General features: G+C 39.2%; 1 protein-coding gene across 3 annotated transcripts in view; it reads right to left on the bottom strand.

The window, feature by feature from the left end:
• The window catches only part of SPDYA (speedy/RINGO cell cycle regulator family member A), a 656,819-nt gene extending 642,299 nt beyond the window's left edge, over window positions 1–14,520 (bottom strand). For 2 of the 3 annotated variants that reach the window (XM_078647510.1, XM_078647512.1), the window contains exon 1: window positions 14,374–14,520. The gene's annotated coding sequence lies outside the window, so the exon portion shown is untranslated. The other variant, XM_078647511.1, reaches the window with a different exon arrangement.
• Between the last annotated feature and the right edge of the window lie 5,209 nt (window positions 14,521–19,729).

Here is a 19,729-nt window from a genome sequence, read left to right as displayed (position 1 = left end):
CCAGTCAACACTTGCAGTCATGTTACTCCATAAGCGCGTGTCCAGCTTTAACCACTCTGTATAAGTATATCAGTCCCTATACATTAAATGCTGTGATTAATCGGAATCCATCAGCGTATGCTGTGATTCCACTTTATAACCACATGTTGAGTTGTTAAGGTTATTAGAGAAGGGTTCTTAATACTATCTGCTTATATAATATTAGCCTTGATGGGGATACAAGTACAGGTGAGGGTACATCAAATCAAATCCACTGTAACACTACTTTTTTACAGGAGGTAGAAAGGATAAGGAGGGGCAATCGAGATCAGGGCCCAAGACCAAACGAGCGAAGAAAACAAGAAGCGGCCAGAGAGGAGGTAGAAAAAAGAAACAAACGCAGGGGTATGCATACAAGAACATGGGACAAGAAAAAGTAGGAGCAGCAGAACTATGAGTCCAATCATGAATTGATCCAAAACACCGTTGAGCCCATGCATGAATTCCTTATTACAAAAAGGGCTAGGTTTCTGCCCAAGTACAGGGGGGGAGGTGGGACAAATGTAATTTGAAAATTGATTTGTTTAACCCCTTCCATGCTCATGACGAGCTCAGCTTGTCATGCAGTACACTGCTTGTGTGCTCATGACGAGCTGAGCTCGTCATGAACAATGGGATTCAAAGAAGATCAGCACCAAGGATGAATTGCTGTAGCATTCATGTGGTTAAATATGTACATTTGAAATTTTAAAAATTCTTTGCCTTGAACCCAAACACTAATAAATCAGCTCCTGTGCAAGAGAGTAATGTTATGTTCAATTAATTGTCCATACAGGATATACATGACACAATCTCCTTTCTTTCTATTAAAGATATAGAGGGTGGCCTAGTCACCACAGCCAACGTGATAGGGGACTTGAATGTCCAGACAGATGAAAGCCTTGACAGTGGGTTAAAAAACAAATCACGTTGGTCACCACAGTTATATTGACATGTTTTACAAATTAGTCAATGGAGACCTGGTCAAATTGAACATGGACAAAGTATTGAGACAGAGCAAATGTATAGGCAACCTAAGTGCAGGTGAATGTATAGCATTTAAGACATTACAAGCCAATAGTGACTTGTTATCAAAGAGGTGGATAAAGGGCGTAACACTGTTATATTGAACCGCCTTGATTATAATCAAGAAATGTTCTTACAACTTAGTAATGCTTCCAGCTACAAAAAATTGGTGGGTGATCCAATGTTTGATATAACAAAAAAAATGAACGCCAAGTTAAAACAGTGGTATGATAACTGTCTCTTGACCATTGATGAATATTGTTACTAGCTAACAGACCGCCCTAGATACCCATGTCTATTCACACTCCCAAAGATTCACAAGGAATCCGATTTTGCCCCGGGGAGACCCACTGTATCCGCTGTAGGGGGTCCGACAGAGGCTTTTTGAATATGTAGACTTATTTTTACAACCATATGTGGAGAACCTACCTTTTCATATTTGTGATACTAAACATGTGCTAAACCTTTTAAATGATATCCAATGGGAAGCAGGTTTATGGATGTTTACTTTAGATGTGGTATCTCTCTATAACAGCATTTCACATGAAATGGGCATAACTGCATTGAATCGCATACTGAACACAAGCTCTGTGACACTTTTGCAGCCCACACAGATCTTGTTAACCATTACTAAGATAATTTTGCAAAATAATGTATTTTTATTTGACGACTCATGGTATAGGAAGCTAAAGGGAACCGCAATAGACTCCAGATTTGCCCCTTCATAAACCAACCTATTCATGGAGGTGTTTGAGGAGGGTCATATCTGGGGCCAAAATTGAGGTAAGTGGATAAAGCACATACTTTACTGGGGTCAGTACATCGACCACTGCCTGATATGGACAGGCAGTGAAATACTGTTGAAGGAATGTATAACATATCTGATTCAGAACGATGTCAATATAAGGTTCACATCAAAATACAGTAAGACAACAACTGAATTTCTGGATGTGGAACTATATGTAAAAGGAAATAAGTTACACAGTAAGCTTTATTGCAAACCTACGTCATGTATGCAACTTTGCATGCTTCCAGCTCACATCCAAACTGTCAATTTAATACTATACCTTTCGGGGAAATGATGAGACCCAGAAAGAACTGAAGTGAGGAACATGAATTCAATAAATGCATACAAGATATGGAGATGAGATTCCTAGAAAGGGGATATTGTATGTGTGTAGTGAGATCGGCAAGGAGGAGAAAGGCTGGTATAGACAGGAAATACACATTGGATACACATGCAGAAAAGAGACACAAAACAATACAAATGCATCATTTAACGGACTACAATGGGCTCTCGTATAGATATCTTAGATGGCACCTTTTAAGGGATGGTAAGACTTTAGACGACTACATATTGCCAAGACCAGGTATCAGATTTTGTGTAAGTCGCACTTTGAGAGCTTTACTAAGCTGAAGATACCTCAAGGAACAACAGAAAGACAATTGGCTGACACAACAAACATTGGGATGTTACAAATGTGACACCTGCACAATGTGTAGGTGGGCCAAGTATAAAACTAAGACTTTAAGAGACAGAAATGGTAAGGAATACGCATACGTACAAACATTACATGGCACACTAAGTATGTATTTTGTTTGGTTTTCTATGGGGGCGCACCAACAAGGAAGTCCAGAAAGATAGTCACTTGTGTATATAGAAAAGTTCTTTATTTGTTTTTGTCCATCCTTTTAAAAAACAATCATCACACACTTTACAAACAAATCAGCCAACGCGTTTCACTCCCTTCCAGGGAGTTTCTTCAGGGCAACTAGAATTTTCACCGGAAACGCCCGTATGTACCCTTCAGGTTTGTAAATCCCGTTTGTATTTCTTGTTCCGGACGGTCCGATTTTCTACTTATCCTTGTTATTGAATGTTGGTATATTCAATTTCGTTTTTGGTGTTTTCTGAAAATCTTGAAATGACCTGATGGAGGGTAAGATCTAATATCCCCTGTTGATGACGTTTCGCGTTCCGGTATTTAGAGTATTGGCAAGGGAAGTCTGGTAGCTTCCTCCTCCCACAGTCGTTTGTAGGTTCCAAAGTAGTGAACCTGGAGTAGTATTTTCGATCGTCTCACCGCAACGGCATGGATGGTCCCCTGGGAACGCGAAACGTCATCAACAGGGGATATTAGATCTTACCCTCCATCAGGTCATTTCAAGATTTTCAGAAAACACCAAAAACGAAATTGAATATACCAACATTCAATAACAAGGATAAGTAGAAAATCGGACCGTCCGGAACAAGAAATACAAACGGGATTTACAAACCTGAAGGGTACATACGGGCGTTTCCGGTGAAAATTCTAGTTGCCCTGAAGAAACTCCCTGGAAGGGAGTGAAACGCGTTGGCTGATTTGTTTGTAAAGTGCGTGATGATTGTTTTTTAAAAGGATGGACAAAAACAAATAAAGAACTTTTCTATATACACAAGTGACTATCTTTCTGGACTTCCTTATTGGTGCGCCCCCATAGAAAACCAAACAAAATACTCTTTGATCTGGAAAGCACAGCGACGTCGATTAGCAGCTGACGTCGGGGTTGGCAGCACAAAACTTTAAAGACTCTTGTTGGAACTGGGTTTTAGGTGCGGCATCGTACGGTCCGCTGCTACATTCTTTGTGCTTATTACACACTAAGTATGTAGTTTACATTATCGTATGTAAGTGGGACCGCCTGTACGTAGGAAGCACGATTTGCGTTCTCAAAGATAGAGTGAGTGAGCATATGAGAGCTATAAAAACTAGTGAAGCAAGACACCCAGTGGCAGTGCATATGAATGAATGTCAGTCACAAGGACCACACAGAAATGTCATTGTCTATGGCATTGATCATGTACCAAGGGACTCCAGAGGTGGTAATAGGGAACTGTCCCTGAGAAGATGTGAGGCTAGGTGGATCATAAGACTGCATACAGCGGAATATGGTTTGAAAATAGATCAAGAGCTGCGCTACTTCATGGGGGATTAACAACTTAATTTACCTCCTCCAAGGTAAAGTGCAGCAATATCCATATTTCTAAAAGAATTCTTGATAAAAAGGAGGTGATTCTGAATACAACGGTATGTGAGGACGAGGTGCGATAGTACCTACATTTGGAGTAGGTCTTGATAGAAAGGAGGTGATTTTGAGTATGAAGGTATATGATGAAATATAGCCAGTTACATGTCTGATATCTGCATGCATTGGATCCTACTATATACTATTGAATAGCTTATGACTCATAAGAATCTCACCACATGCTAATGGATTACCAATGATATATAATCAAAATTACCTAAATTAAGTTGTCACTATATTTATGTTAATATATTGTAATATATATTTATGTAGAAGTATACAACAATAGGACATTGTAACCTGTGATTTGGCCAGTAGTGACTCCAGGGTGCCAGAACCTTCAAGGTTTAAAATTGAGGCACTTACTTTGAATCATGCTGAATATAAGAGGTCATTGAGGATAAATAGAAATTCCTGGCTGCAACTTGCATGAGTCCGTTTTCAATTTTGAGGATGGGCTTGAACAGAGTATAAACAGATAGTCCGTATTAGGCGCCCTTCTTTAATAACCTTAACAATTCAACATGAGGTTATAAAGTGGAATCATGGCATGTACTGACAGATACCAATGAATCACAGCATTTAATGTACAGGGACTAACATACTTATACATACATACAAAATTGATCACATGGCCGGTCGTCTTCGAGATCTTCACTGGCTGAGGGTGGACAGCCGAGTGAAATTCAAGGCACTCAGCTATATGTTCAAGATCAGGATGAAAACTGCTCCCAGTTACTTGCAAACCCTTGTTAATGTCTACCTTCCTTCCCGTTCCCTCCGTTCCGCCTCTCAAATTTTATTTTCGGTAACCAGGTTCAGACTGTCCAGAATGGGCGGTAGGTCGTTCGCCTTTATAGGGCCCAAGCTTTGGAACTCACTTCCTTTTGATATTCGTTCTGAGGGCTGCTACGCTTGTTTTCGCAAAGCCGTTAAGACCTGGATTTTTAATCAATAACTGTGCGTTCTCTTACACCTACTGTTAGTTGTATTTCTCAGCGCCGGGAAACCCTTTTCGGGTAGCTGTCACGCTTAAGAAGCTCAATAAATAAATAAAATAAAATAAATATACAAAGGTGGTTAAAGCTGGACACGCGATTATGGAGTAACAAGACTGCAAGCATTGACTAGGGGCGTAATGCAGAATACACACGATTATAGAGTATCACGGATACTGTAATATCACTCTTATCTACTTTCCACAACATCTAACGTTAAGAGTATCAACATACTCCAATATGGCATTGCCACTTGAATTAGAGGATGGGCTTGACAGAGTATAAACAGATAGTCAGTATGAGGCACCATTCTCTAATAACCTTAACAACTCAACATGAGCTTATAAAGTGGAATCACGGCATGCATTGACTGATATCAATTAACCACAGCATTTAATATACAGGGACTGATATACTTATACAGAGGTGTTTAAAGCTGGAAACGTGATTATGGAGTAACATGACTGCAAGTATTGACTGGAAGCGGATACCGTAAAATAACTGTTATCGACTTTTTACAGCATCTAATGTTAAGAGTACTGACATACTCCACTATGGCTTGGCCACTAGAATGACAAACGTGGTCCGTCTTCTAACCGGAAACAGTCACATACTTGGTGTTATGTTAGAGTAAGCCAAGATAGGCGCCCACCACAAACAAGGGGTGGACACGAACTCCGAGAGAGAGGTTATGGATTATCTCGCCCGCACACAGGTTAGTTACGTAGATTTGGGAAACGGGGACGCCGCGCTGATACAATTAAGGAACTTTGATGAGTTACCACAAGACTATGGGTACTGAACCGGGATTAAGTGCACTTTATTTTTTCATCGCAGGTGCAGACGCGCACGCCAAGAGAAAGGCTGTGGATTCTCTGGCCAGTACACGGGTACTAGTTAGAATGTGCGCGGGGTGCACTCCAAATTTAATTAAACTTAAATCTTTTTTATCTATTGGTGCAGTGACTGATAAGGGTTGTCAATCCTTAGATGAACTTAGTTAAGACTAGCCTAAACAGATAGTCCAGTCACGCACTGTTCACATGGTGTTTTCTCACACCTTAAACTCTATTCAAACTCAAACAATTCGTATTTCAATGTCTTCACATTATTTTAATCTTTCTTAATCACATCAAAAAGTTCATGTTATAAATCACATGTTTTGAATCAATTTCAATGTATTTTGTAAACACAGTTAATACATACATAGTCAATTTATCACAATCTGTTTTTCTCAACAATTTTGATGAGTATTTGAACATAACACATCCTAATTGCGTGCCCGATGCATTTCGGTACTCAGATGGTACCTTCCTCAGGGGACACTCTAAAAAGAAAAATGAATAGAAATATGTAATTTTTGTATGTGCCCATGGGTGTTGATACCGTTTCTAAATGTAATGTATGTGGTAATACCTGTATTCTCTAAAATGGGTAGGCTGTGTCGACCGTCTGTAATAAAAGGAAACCTTAAGTGAGACCTGGCTCTATTAACTACATCCGTATTTATAAATGGTGGCGTTTTCCTTATTAGTTAAAAAATTTCTTACCTGTATGTTCATCGTAATGCCACCGATGTGTACTGAAATCAAAAAAATTACAACAACTGTCTGATATATATATGAGCCCAATGGTCTGCTCGTAACGAATAATACATATGAATTCAGGTGTTAAACCTCAGTTATCAAATTTCATACCTGCTGGTTGAATATTAACCTCGACCTAAAAACAATACAAAACAATATGCTCCGTGTCAATTGCTGTTTAAACGCTCAATGAATGTGTTTCTACTTAATCGGATACAAACACATACCTGTAGTATGTTCTGTTCAAAAATCTGCAGAAAAAGAATACAAGAAACCACCATGAGGTTCCTGATGCAAGATAATAATATGCTTCGAATCCATTAACTGTAAACGATCTATTTCCTACCTCGATTTGCTGCGTTTACGATCTACAAATATCACCAAACTCCTTCACGATTAGCAATCTGTCGCTTTTCCCATAGATATATGTTGTACGTCACCTTCGCATGTAATGCTAAAAAACGGACTACTCCCGAAGTTCACCAGTTCCCAACGGCCGTCGCGGACGCCATATTGGAATGTAGTAAAGTTAGTAATAACTCTGGGCTCATTCCACTACAATCAAAGTTTGCAATTGTTTTTTATGCCGAAAGTCATGTCCTGATCCCGTATAGTTCAATATCATGTGATCAATATTGAAATTAATATTATAGCAAAAAAACGTTGCTATGCTTACGAAAAGGCTTACGCTAATCAGACACGGAAGCTAGTGTTTCTTGTATGTCAGCCAGCACTCGGCCGCGGCTGAACTAATGTTAATGTAACAAAAAAAATTTGTAAACAGAATGTTTAGTAACATGTAGGTGTATGTTAATATGTGGTGCTCTACCTTATATGCTGATGTCAGTTAGAAGCATCTGATGAATAATCATGTAGTACGTTCTGTTTGACCTCTTTTTGTACACATGTTCCACATTTAACATCTTAAAACACCATATTGTAGTTTGTGTAATACAAGATTTTTTGGTTAAATCATGAAGCAATAAAGTCATACATTGTTAAAGCATATATTATCTGTAATTCATCCTATTAAGTATGTTTAAAGATAACACGATAGGTCCTATCTGTCATTGAGCCCTGTGGGGGACATTGTTTTCAGCATTTTGATCCAATATAAATCCCTTTGGAGTAATTTTTGTCGAGTGTCTACTCCTTGTTTAGGTATAACTGTCTCTATTATAAGGAAGCGTAACTGAGAAATTGAGTGTTTCAAGTTATTCCGTCATTCCAATGCACTGCTAATGGTGATGCTAATGACTGGTTCCGGATTTTGCTCTTATGTTCTGTTATTCTGATTTTTAATTTACTTTCCGTTTTACCCACATACATCATCCCACATGAGCATTTAATGCCGTAAATGACATTCTGGGTGTTACAGTCACTCGTGTGTCTTAGTTTTACTGGGATTCCGGTGGTTGGATGAGTGAACGTATTGCCAATAATGACATTATTGCAGTGAATGCAATTCTGACAACGTACTGTTCCTTTGTGTATAATTCCCTTATTGCCGATACTGTGCCGTTTCAATAGTTCCTTCAGATTCTTGCCTCGTGTGTAGGCATGTATTGGTTCCTTTTGGAATAAACCTTTGAAATCTGGTTCTGTTGATAATAATTCCCATCTCTGGTTGATTATTTTCTTGATATTTTTTGATTGGGTTGTGTACTTGGACACGAAGACCATCTTGCTGCTGGTAGTTCTGTCTTTAGTCTGTAATAAATCATGTCTGTTGATTTTCAAAACTCTGTCCTTACTTTGTTCTAACACATCTTGTGGATATCCCCTTTCTTTATATTTAAGCAAATGTTCATCAATTTTCATCAAACAAGTTTCTGGTTCAGAGCAGATCCGCTTTATTCGTATTAACTGTGAAAAAGGTAAGTTCCTGATAAGGCTTCTCGGGTGGAAACTTGTGTAAGCCAAAGCATTATTGCGATCCGTGGGTTTTGAAAATAGTTCAGTTTGAAAGCCTGTCGCAGTCTTAATGATCCTTACATCCAGAATATCCATTTTTTGGTTGTCAATTTTATATGTGAATTGTATTCTTGGATTGACTGTATTCAGATCCTTTATCATGTGTTCCAACTCTTCTTCAGAAGCTTTCCATATCAGAAATATATCATCGATAAATCGACTATACTTTCTGATTTTAGTCCAACGTTCTGTAGTCATCAAGTTCTCTGCTTCAAATTGGGCCATAAAGATGTTCGCATATGCGGGTGCCCCCGAAAAACCCATAGCTGTTCCCGTTAGTTGAGCATAATGTTGATTATTCCACTCAAAATAGCTGTTTTGTAAACAGAACTTAAGCAGTTGCAATATCAAAATCTTGTTTGTCTGTAAATTCTCCATTTGCAATAATGCCCATTCTACTGATTCTATACCGGCTGCATGGGGAATAGAAGTGTATAGTGCCCCCACGTCAATGGTGCACAAAATCCAGTTGTTTTGAAAATCTTGATTCAAATCAGTAAGTTTATTTAAAAAATCCGTGGTGTCCCTAATGTACGAGGTCCAACTTTGTACAAATTGTTGTAAATAATCGTCCAAATATCGTCCGAGGGGGTCAAATACTGACCCACATCCCGAGACGATGGGTCTGAATGGGGGATCAGTTGGATTTTTATGTACTTTTGGGATCATGTACAGCTTCGGACATCTGGGATGTGTCGTAGTAAGGTATGCCCGCGTTTTGTCATCTATCCAAAATAATGTGAAGAAATTGAAATACGAATTGTTTGAGTTTGAGTTTGAATAGAGTTTAAGGTGTGAGAAACACCATGTGAACAGTGCGTGACTGGACTATCTGTTGAGGCTAGTCTTAACTAAGTTCATCTAAGGATTGACAACCCTTATCAGTCACTGCACCAATAGATAAAAAAGGTTTAAGTTTAATTAAATTTGGAGTGCACCCCGCGCACATTCTAACTAGTATTCAATCATTGTCAACCCAGTGGGGCAGCACCCAGACAACAAAATGCAGTTTAATCAAATAACAGGAATCACGGACAATAGAGCTACAACATTGGCTTACACATCTGATCAAGCGGATCAAATATATTCATTAATCCAGGAGGAACGCACGAAAGATGCCCATGGGAGCTCAATCAGTCAACAACTTAAACAATTAGAATACCTAACTCGCCGTCAACTAAACCAGAAGATGCACGCATCAACTCTTATGCAATATCACAAAGCTAGAAAAGCAACAGACAGGATTTATTACAGACTAAAGACAGAACTACCAGCAGCAAGATGGTCTTCGTGTCCAAGTACACAACCCAATCAAAAAATATCAAGAAAATAATCAACCAGAGATGGGTATTATGATCCACAGAACCAGATTTCAAAGGTTTATTCCAAGAGGAACTAATACATGCCTACACACGAGGCAAGAATCTGAAGGAACTATTGAAACGGCACAGTATCGGCAATAAGGGAATTATACACAAAGGAACAGTACGTTGTCAGAATTGCATTTACTGCAATAATGTCATTATTGGCAATACGTTCACTCATCCAACCACCGGAATCCCAGTAAAACTAAGACACACGAGTGACTGTAACACCCAGAATGTCATGATGTATGTGGGTAAAACGGAACGTAAATTAAAAATCAGAATAACAGAACATAAGAGCAAAATACGGAACCAGTCATTAGCATCACCATTAGCAGTGCATTGGAATGACGGAATGACTTGAAACACTCAATTTCTCAGTTACGCTTCCTTATAATAGAGACAGTTATGCCTAAACAAGGAGTAGACACTCGACAAAAATTACTCCAAAGGGAGTTATATTGGATCAAAATGCTGAAAACAATGTCCCCAACAGGGCTCAATGACAGATATGACCTATCGTGTTATCTTTAAACAGACTTAATAGGACGAATTACAGATAATATATGCTTTAACGATGTATGACTTTATTGCTGCATGGTTTAACCAAAAAATCTTGATTTACACAAACTACAATATGGCGTTTTAAGATGTTAAATGTGGAACATGTGTAAAAAAAGAGGTCAAACAGAACGTACTACATGATTATTCATCAGATGCTTCTAACTGACATCAGCATATAAGGTAGAGCACCACATATTAACATACACCTACATGTTTCTAAACATTCTGTTTACAAACATTTTTTTGTTACACTAACATTAATTCAGCCGTGGCCGAGTGCTGGCTGACATACAAGAAACACTAGCTTCCGTGTCTGATTAGCGTAAGCCTTTTCGTAAGCATAGCAAAGTTTTTTTGCTATAATATTCATTTCAATATTGATCACATGATATTGAAATATACGGGATCAGGACATGACTTTCGGTATAAAAAACAATTGCGTACTTTGTTTGTAGTGGAATGAGCCCAGAGTTATTACTAACTTTACTACATTCCAATATGGCGTCCGCGACGGCCGTTGGGAACTGGTGAACTTCGGGAGTAGTCCGTTTTTTAGCATTACATGCGGAGGCGACGTACAACATATATTTGTGGGAAAAGCGACAGAACGCTAATCGTGAAGGAGTTTGGTGATATTTGTAGATCGTAAACGCAGCAAATCGAGGTAGGAAATAGATCGTTTACAGTTAATGGATTCGAAGCATATTATTATCTTGCATCAGGAACCTCATGGTGGTTTCTTGTATTCTTTTTCTGCAGATTTTTGAACAGAACATACTACAGGTATGTGTTTGTATCCGATTAAGTAGAAACACGTTCATTGAGCGTTTAAACAGCAATTGACACGGAGCATATTGTTTTGTATTGTTTTTAGGTCGAGGTTAATATTCAACCAGCAGGTATGAAATTTGATAACTGAGGTTTAACACCTGAATTCATATGGATGTATGACGTTACAACGCATACTTTTACAACGCCTACCTTTACATCGCAAGTTTTACAACGCATGCCTTTACAACGCATAGTGCTTTTGGGCGCTGGATAGTGAATAGTTTAATTTACTATTCCAACTCCAGTCCCCCTGGATAGTAGGGAAGGTGTTGGATAGTACATTAAACCTATTCCCTATCCTAGAGCGCCCCCCAGCGCAATGCGTTGTAATGGTTTGCGTTGTAAAAGTTGCGATGTAAGGGCACTGCGTGGTAAAAGTTGCGTTGTAAAGGTTGTTTACCAATTCATATGTATAATTCGTTATGAGCAGACCATTGGGCTCATATATATATATCAGACAGTCGTTGTCATTTTTTTGATTTCAGTACACATCGTTGGCATTACGATGAACATACTGGTAAGACATTTTTTAACCCCTTCGGCGCTCATGACAAGGTCAGCTCGTCATGGGTATAACCTGCGCAACGCGGATGACGAGCTGACCTTGTCACGTAACGCGGGATTTTTGAAATCGCAGCGCGCAGCGGGAAAACCGCTAGCACGCATGCGGTTAACTAATAAGGAAAACACCACCGTTTATAAATACGGATGTAGTTAATAGAGCCAGGTCTCACTTAAGGTTTCCTTTCATTACAGACGGTCGACACAGCCTACCCATTTTAGAGAATACAGGTATGACCACATACATTACATTTAGAAACCGTATCAACACCCATGGGCACATACAAAAATTACATATTTCTATTCATTTTTCTTTTTAGAGTGGCCCCTGAGGAAGGTACCATCTGAGTATCAGTACATGGGTAAAACATGGAGATTTGGGAAATGAGGGACACCACACTGATATAATAAGGAATTTGACTATAGTTATCTCTAGACTGAGGGCTGGACTCGGGACTTAGTGTACTTTGCATTTTGTGTTTGGCAAGTGCAGACAATAAATAGTGCAACACGCCTGTATACCTATAATGAAGATTCACAACATTGACAATTTGGAATATATACATATGGTTTGACTACTTAACCTAAGGTACATGGGACAATAATTTACAGACCATAGAATTGATATCATGCTAGGATTAATTATAAATGAGAATATGTATTATTTTACAGAGCAAGACTACGGAGTACAGGTACTTTTACACAGAGATGACCGACGGTCCTGAATACCTGTTATTAATATATGTTGGAATCTTGGGATCCACTAACACGACACCACAATTTGCTTATGCACTGTCTTATATTGCTGTACACAATTCTCAGGATTATAGTATAACACACTGACATCATTGTACTCAGCTTATACCACACAAAGATAAGGATTTGCCCACTGGGTGTAGTGGCAAACAAAGTGATGGGTGCCGATGAAGTGCCAAAGCATGACACAAATAAATGTACCATAATATAGATGAATAATGAGGAAATCTAAATAATGTGGAAATAGCGGTGCAAGTGTAAAAAAATCAGCATTTCTAACAGCATTTTATACAATATAATAGGGATTGGCTGAGAAGCACACTGGGTGTAAAGTTCCAAACTGTATACAATAGATAATTTTGTAAGATAGGCTTTAATTTAATTTTCCAGCCCTCAAGAAGTCGTTGAGTGAAACACCCATTGACGAGACATGTATTGGCTGGCAGAGGAATCCGAATCCAATTAAAGAAAAGACTGAAGAACATAAGTACGATGACTCTTATTTGTGTTTATACAACATTGCATGTGCTAGGAGACTTGTTTTCATATAAGCATTAGTAGCCTCCATTTGTTATGTCATGTGATTTGTAAAGCGCAACATCACCCTTGAGGGTATCCATGGGTAAATTAGTTAATTTAATAGTCAGGTTTTCAGCTTCTTGCGGAATTCAAGGAGAGAAGGAGGCTCTGATGTGGAGTGGGAGGTCATTCCACGATTTAGGGCGATGTATGAGAATGCCCATCCCCCTGATCTGATTATGTGTGTGATGTATGCGAGTAGAAGTACTTTAGAGCACAGGTGTCTGGTGTAAGGCGGTTTAACTGTTCAGGTAGGTGGGGCCTTAGCAGCATAGTGCCTTGAATGTGTGCGATGAGGTTGAAATGCGTGGGTTTGTGTTCCGGGCCTCCCTGAGGTGTGGTATGATGTTCGTCGGAATCCTATTTAATTGTGAAAATAATACATAATAACCAAAAAACAGTAGAACAAAATAACAAAGAGAGGTGCTCAGTTTCCCCAGTCTCCACACAAAGAATGCTATTAGACAATAATTACAAATGCTTGTATACAGTATTGAAACATACCTCTGAAGTCGATATTGGAGGTGTCTATAATCAGTCAACATAATCCTCAGGAATGTTATTAAATGAATACACGAAGACCTATTCTGCATGTTGTAGTATCAATATAGTTTTGACCTATCTTTTCTGGGGTCATCATTAAGACTTACAAAATGAAAAGACACCAAGTGAAAAAAATTAAAAAGATAAAAAATTATTCTTTAATATGATTATTTATAATGCTAGCACAAGGAGTGGCAATCAATGTGAAAGCATCTGGGATGAATCAGAAGTAAATACCAACGAGTACGTCCAGGCAAAGAAAGAGGCTGAATCACTATTTAGAGGAAGATAGATTACTCATGACGATAAAGGCAACACAGAATTAATTTCAGACTCTAAAACGTGGAGAATGTAGAAGAGTTGCACTACAGTGAGCAGTCGGTAATCACGTAACTCACTCAATGTGCGTCAAAAAGGCCGATAAACAAGAATAAAAGATAACGCAAGGGAAGTAACAATGGAAAGGTCAACATTTTCCAAACGCGGGAAGTGTTTCTACAAGCGCACCTGGTGACCGTTGAAAAGGGCTAACAAGTCCTACTCGGGAGTTAGGAAGAGCCCTGGCTGACGGGGAGGTGGTCGGGAAACTGGGGCCCAGCGGGGGAGCCTAAACCGTCACCGCCGCCGCTGAGCTGCCTGTGACGCGCCCCGCGCACCTGCGCCGGGATCAAAGATGGCGGCGCGGGAAGGGTCAGGGAACCCGTGAAGCGTCGTATTAAATGGGGGAAGCGATTTTAGTTTAAAGATAAATATCAGTAGTCTAAATATTGACTCACTCGACTGTAACCAAAAAATAAAATAGCATATAAAAAAATAAGATTTATAAGAATAGAAACTAGAAGAAAAGACTTCCCCGTGTGCCTGTTAAGCGCATCAGTTAAAAATGAAGATAAACTTATCGTAATCGCCAGGTAAGTGATCTTGGAGGGGACCATTACAAGGGCCGAAAAACCCAACATATTCTGATCAGTTCGTTAACAGCAATTCTGTCCTGTCCGATAACAGCATTGGTTATAATAAAAGCATAAAGAGAAGAAATGGACCATTATCGAAAACAACTCAGGTAGGAACGCATGCATGCATGTAACTTAAAAGACTTAAAAGAGGAACTACACCTCAATGTAGTGTGGCACTAGTAGGGTCGTGGTCACTCTGTAACATAACTCAGCTTCTGTGTTGTTTGCCCCACATAAATTAAGTCTCACAGACACCAAATAAAATAAATGGCATTCGATGCGTAGCAAGTATTGAAGGACTTCAGTTCATGGTTAACTTGACTGAGGCAAAATATCTTTGTGTTCAATGTGCATTGTGACTATACATGCAAAGGAGTTTCCAAATTATGATGCACTGTGGTATCAGGTAGAATACAGAATAAAGTTAATATGTTTTTTCAGTAATACAGCCTTTGCTGGTTCATACTACATAGTCTTTATTATCACAAGCATATGTGCATGCAAGTAATGGAAAATCTATAGTCATGTTCCCAGCTAAACATTCCATTGTTTTATATTCCTGCCTTTGAAAAGCAATTTGGCCACTAAATGTTTCCTGCTGATAAGCAAATGCTGGGTGACAAAACATATTTTCTGGGTGAAGTAAGTCCTTTTGTAATGCGTCTTCCGCTCTCTTTTCCTCACTCGTATCATTCCTTGCCTGAGTAGTCGCTCCCCTTAACTAAGCCTTGTAGGCATCCCACACTATCCTATCCAAGAGACTCCCTTGATTTAAATAAAACAAATCTTTAGTAAGGATTGCTAACTAAGTAAAAAAATCCTGATGAGAAGAACCTCCTCTCCATAGTCCATTTAACCCGCTTTGGGCACTTACTTCTATCAGTCTCCAACTCTAAACCCACTGGTTTATGTTCCGACACGGCTGTTGGAATATATTTAATTTGTCCTACTTTTGGGATCAATTTACTCTCCATAAATCAGTAATGTAATTTAGAGCTATGAGTGGGGGTTCTATAGAAAGAGTAAACTATTTGGTCGCTCATCTTATCTTTCTAAGCATATCCAAGACCTCGGTCTCTTAGCATATGTTTCAAGCTATAAGTAATATTGGGGGACGTTTTTCCTGACCTAGAGTTAGTCCTGTCTAAGGTATAATTACTAAAAATACTGAAATCTCTCCCCATGTGATTGGTTCCATGTACTCCAGGAGCCTATCAAATATGTATCTAAGCTGAATCATGTCAACCAAATTAGGACTATAACAACCCACACATACAATTTTTATTGCACCAATCCTCAATTCAGCTATTGCCCATCTACCTCTTACATCTGACTCTGATCGTAGCGCCTGTATGGAACTCTGTTGTGCAATTAAAATAGCAACTCCTTCATCCCACTTAGCTGGGTTGCGGTGATCACCTCTTGCACCCACTTCTGTGTAGAAAATACACATTAAGGGGCCACATGTATCATTATTTCAAATAGTGATTACCTAATTGTGATTCTCTGCGAATTGCAATTAGGTAATCGCTATTTGAATGTCTGAAACTCCATGAGTTTCATTTAGCATTTCCTAATAAGTTGCAAATCGCCCTTCCTCATAAATAATAATGAGGCAGGTTGCAATTTGCGACTCATTAGGAATCGCAAAAATCACAGGGATGGGTGCCTACTGAGGTCACTGCACCACCATGTCCATGATTGCATTTAAATAAAGCAATACTTTGTTTTTAAAATGCAACCCCTTTACCTTTAAGGAGAACAGGTTGCATTTAAAAAAGAAAAATTAAAAGCTTTCCTTCAACTTTTTAAGAGGGGGCAGTGGGCCATGGGACCACTGCCTGCTCTTAATAAACATTTTTACAAACTGTCACAAAGGGGTCCCAGGGATACCCCTTCCCGTTTGCGATTGCCACGTACTTTGAAGTAGGTGGTAAAATGCAAATGTTTTGCAACAGCATTTCGGCCGCAAAACATTCCTACATACCGCTGCGGTTCGGTATTAGGAAAGGTGCCCTAAACACACCCCTTCCTAATATCAAATCAATATGTATTTGCAATTTCAAATTGTGATTTGGTAACGTTACCGAATCGCAAATTAGAATTCATACATTCCAAAAACATTTTACCGGTCGCAAATGGGCTGATTCTGTGTATCAGGCCGTTTGCGATTGGAAAAATGCATGATGCATGTGTCCCGTAGTTCTTTCTCTGATAAATGTGTTTCCTGCAAAATCATTACATCAGCTCCCTGTTATTTCAGTTTTTGCATTATGATCATCTGTCTCTTTTTTTTTACCATTATTCCATTTTCATTCCATGATAAAAATGTGATGCTTCTATTACTCATGTTGATCGATTTTATAATCCTATAGACTTTCTAGAGCCCCCCACTCTACCATACACCTGCAAATAAATTTGTTTTCTACACATATTTGTTTTTTACACGTATTTGTTACATTAGGCTCAATATGTAGAGTTTTTTTTGTCTCTTTTCCTAAATACTCCCCACCCTGTGCAACCTATCCCAAACTGCTCCCTTCTCATGAAGCCACCCCTGGGGAACCCTCCCTTTTCCTCAACCATCTCCTCCTCATTGGCTAACCAGGCATTTAGATAATCCCCTCATTTTCCCTTTCCTTTTGACCCTGTATTCCCTGTGTCAATATAACAATGTGATTCAGAACCCTGATTTGTGTTTACACCCGGTAACACCATTCTGTAATCTGGTTACTAAACTGCTCTCTTACCCTCAATCCAGGTTTCATGCAGTCAATAATTGCTTTCCCTGATGGATTTGCTGTATCATTAGGTCGGTGTCTTCCTCGTAACTAATGGTGTGCATTTTATATTGCCACATAACTTTCAGGGTAGCCTGGAATTTCAACTTCGCATTTTCCTCCTAATTATTTAAACATAGTGATCCTCTTCCTCAGCTCTCACCTCCTCTCCTTCGTGTTGCAAGTTACATAAAATATTTGATTAAGCTTCCTTCGGAAAGGAATGATCGAAATCTTAGGAAGGCTGTGATAGAGTTCAAAAAGACTATCCCCCAGATTCATCAAGAACACATTTTGCTATTCCTTAATAGCGAAAAATACCGATTCGCTATTAAGGAATAGCAAAATGCTATTCATCAAGAAATCACTTAAAAAATAGCGATTACTAATAATTCCTTAATTGCGACTCGCAAATTGCGAGTCGCAGTTAAGGAATATCTCCCCATTCAATCCTATGGGCCTAGAAGCCCATAGGAATGAATGGGAAGACAATCTCAATTTGCTAATTGCAATTAGCGATTTGCAAATTGAGATTGCGATTTCAAGGGTGCAGGGGTGTCCAAAGGACACCCTGTTGCACCCCCTGAAATTGATGTGTGCACATATGTTGCGCATACACATGTCCTCAGGGCATGTGTGTGCACAATATGAAACTTTGAAAAATGCACTTTAGTGCATTTTTCAAAGTTTTTGCTATTTACCACGTAGTTAGACTTCGCGGTAAATAGCGGCCCCAGATTGCGAATTCTCAATTTTAAAATGGTTCATGAATTGCATTTAAGGAATCTCAAATTGAGATTCCTTAAATGCAATTAATCGCAATTTAGCGATTTCTAGAATTGCGATTTTTGCATTTGGGATGATGAATCCCAAATGCAAAAATAGCGCTCGCAAAGGGCCAGATTCTCAGAATCTGGCCCTTTGCGAGCCGATTTTAGTTTGATGAATCTGGCTGCAAGACCCCAAACTTTGACCCGATCCTCGTTACTTATTTATGTAAATTAGGTTGTGATCCAATAAAGGGCCTAGAGAGTTCTTGAAACAAGGTGAAGACAGACTTCTTGATGTTTCGAGCCCAGTTGAAAGGGTCTTCGATATGGTAGAAGAATCCTATATAAATGGAACAGATCTAAAGATCAATCTGTTGCGAGGCTGGAGCCAAAGGGCAATCTGTTTAATTGGCAACGCCAATGTGGGTCTTATAGCAGAAAGATTGAAGGTGGTCCAGTTTAGAATATGTCCAAAACTAGGGGATTTCCCCCAAAAGGAAATAAGTGAGGAGTCCAAGGGACTTCTGTTTGGAGATGGGTTGGGCACACATCTGATCGTTTAAAGCAAGAAAAGCCCTTAAAAGTCACCACCTTTATCTTTAACGCTTTACCAAAGATTGTCTCTTTAACTAAAACATTTCAGAAATTAACCAAACCTTTCCTTGGTTTTGTCCTTTTGGGACTTATACAATATGTATCCTAGTGGACTTTCTGGATCTCTGCCTCCAAATCTGATTGGTATGTTCCCTCAAAGAGACCACCCTTAAACAAACTGATCTCACATTTGTTGAAATCCTTGATATCCTCCTCTTCAATAGCCTCAAGGATATTATTAATCGGAATGTTATTCCACCTTGTTTGGCTTTCTAACCTCTCCTATATAGCCTAGGTAGATTTGCTTTGAACCCTAAGCTCTGCCAGATCACAGGAATTTCTTTCGATGTCTACAGTGGCTTTGGATGCTTGTTTCCAGTCCAGGGAAGATATGGCTTGGCAGTTCGGGCTGGACTGTTCCCATGAGGCACAGGGTAAGACTGATTTGCATATGGCCATGTCTGAACTGGGGTGGCAGAGTGAGCTAAAGAATGGTGATGGATTAAACCCAGATCAGTTGACTGGGGGTGAGTGTTTGATTTGCTCAAACGCTCTGTCCATCATCCCCTTTTGTATTACAGTGGCTTTAGGCATGGCTCCTTCTAATATTGCTGTTCTTACTGTTTAAGTCATCAATTTTATCTGCTAACCTTTGGCTGGAGTCATGTATCTCTTTGTGATTGTTTTCTGAAACATCAAACTTGTTTTTCATCTCTCCGACTATCTCCAGCAGTAACATTTTCGTTTCATGCACTACCTCTCC

This window comes from Lissotriton helveticus, chromosome 6, assembly GCF_964261635.1.
Source record: "Lissotriton helveticus chromosome 6, aLisHel1.1, whole genome shotgun sequence".
NCBI lineage: Eukaryota > Metazoa > Chordata > Amphibia > Caudata > Salamandridae > Lissotriton > Lissotriton helveticus.
This window is presented reverse-complemented; position numbering and strand designations above follow the sequence as displayed.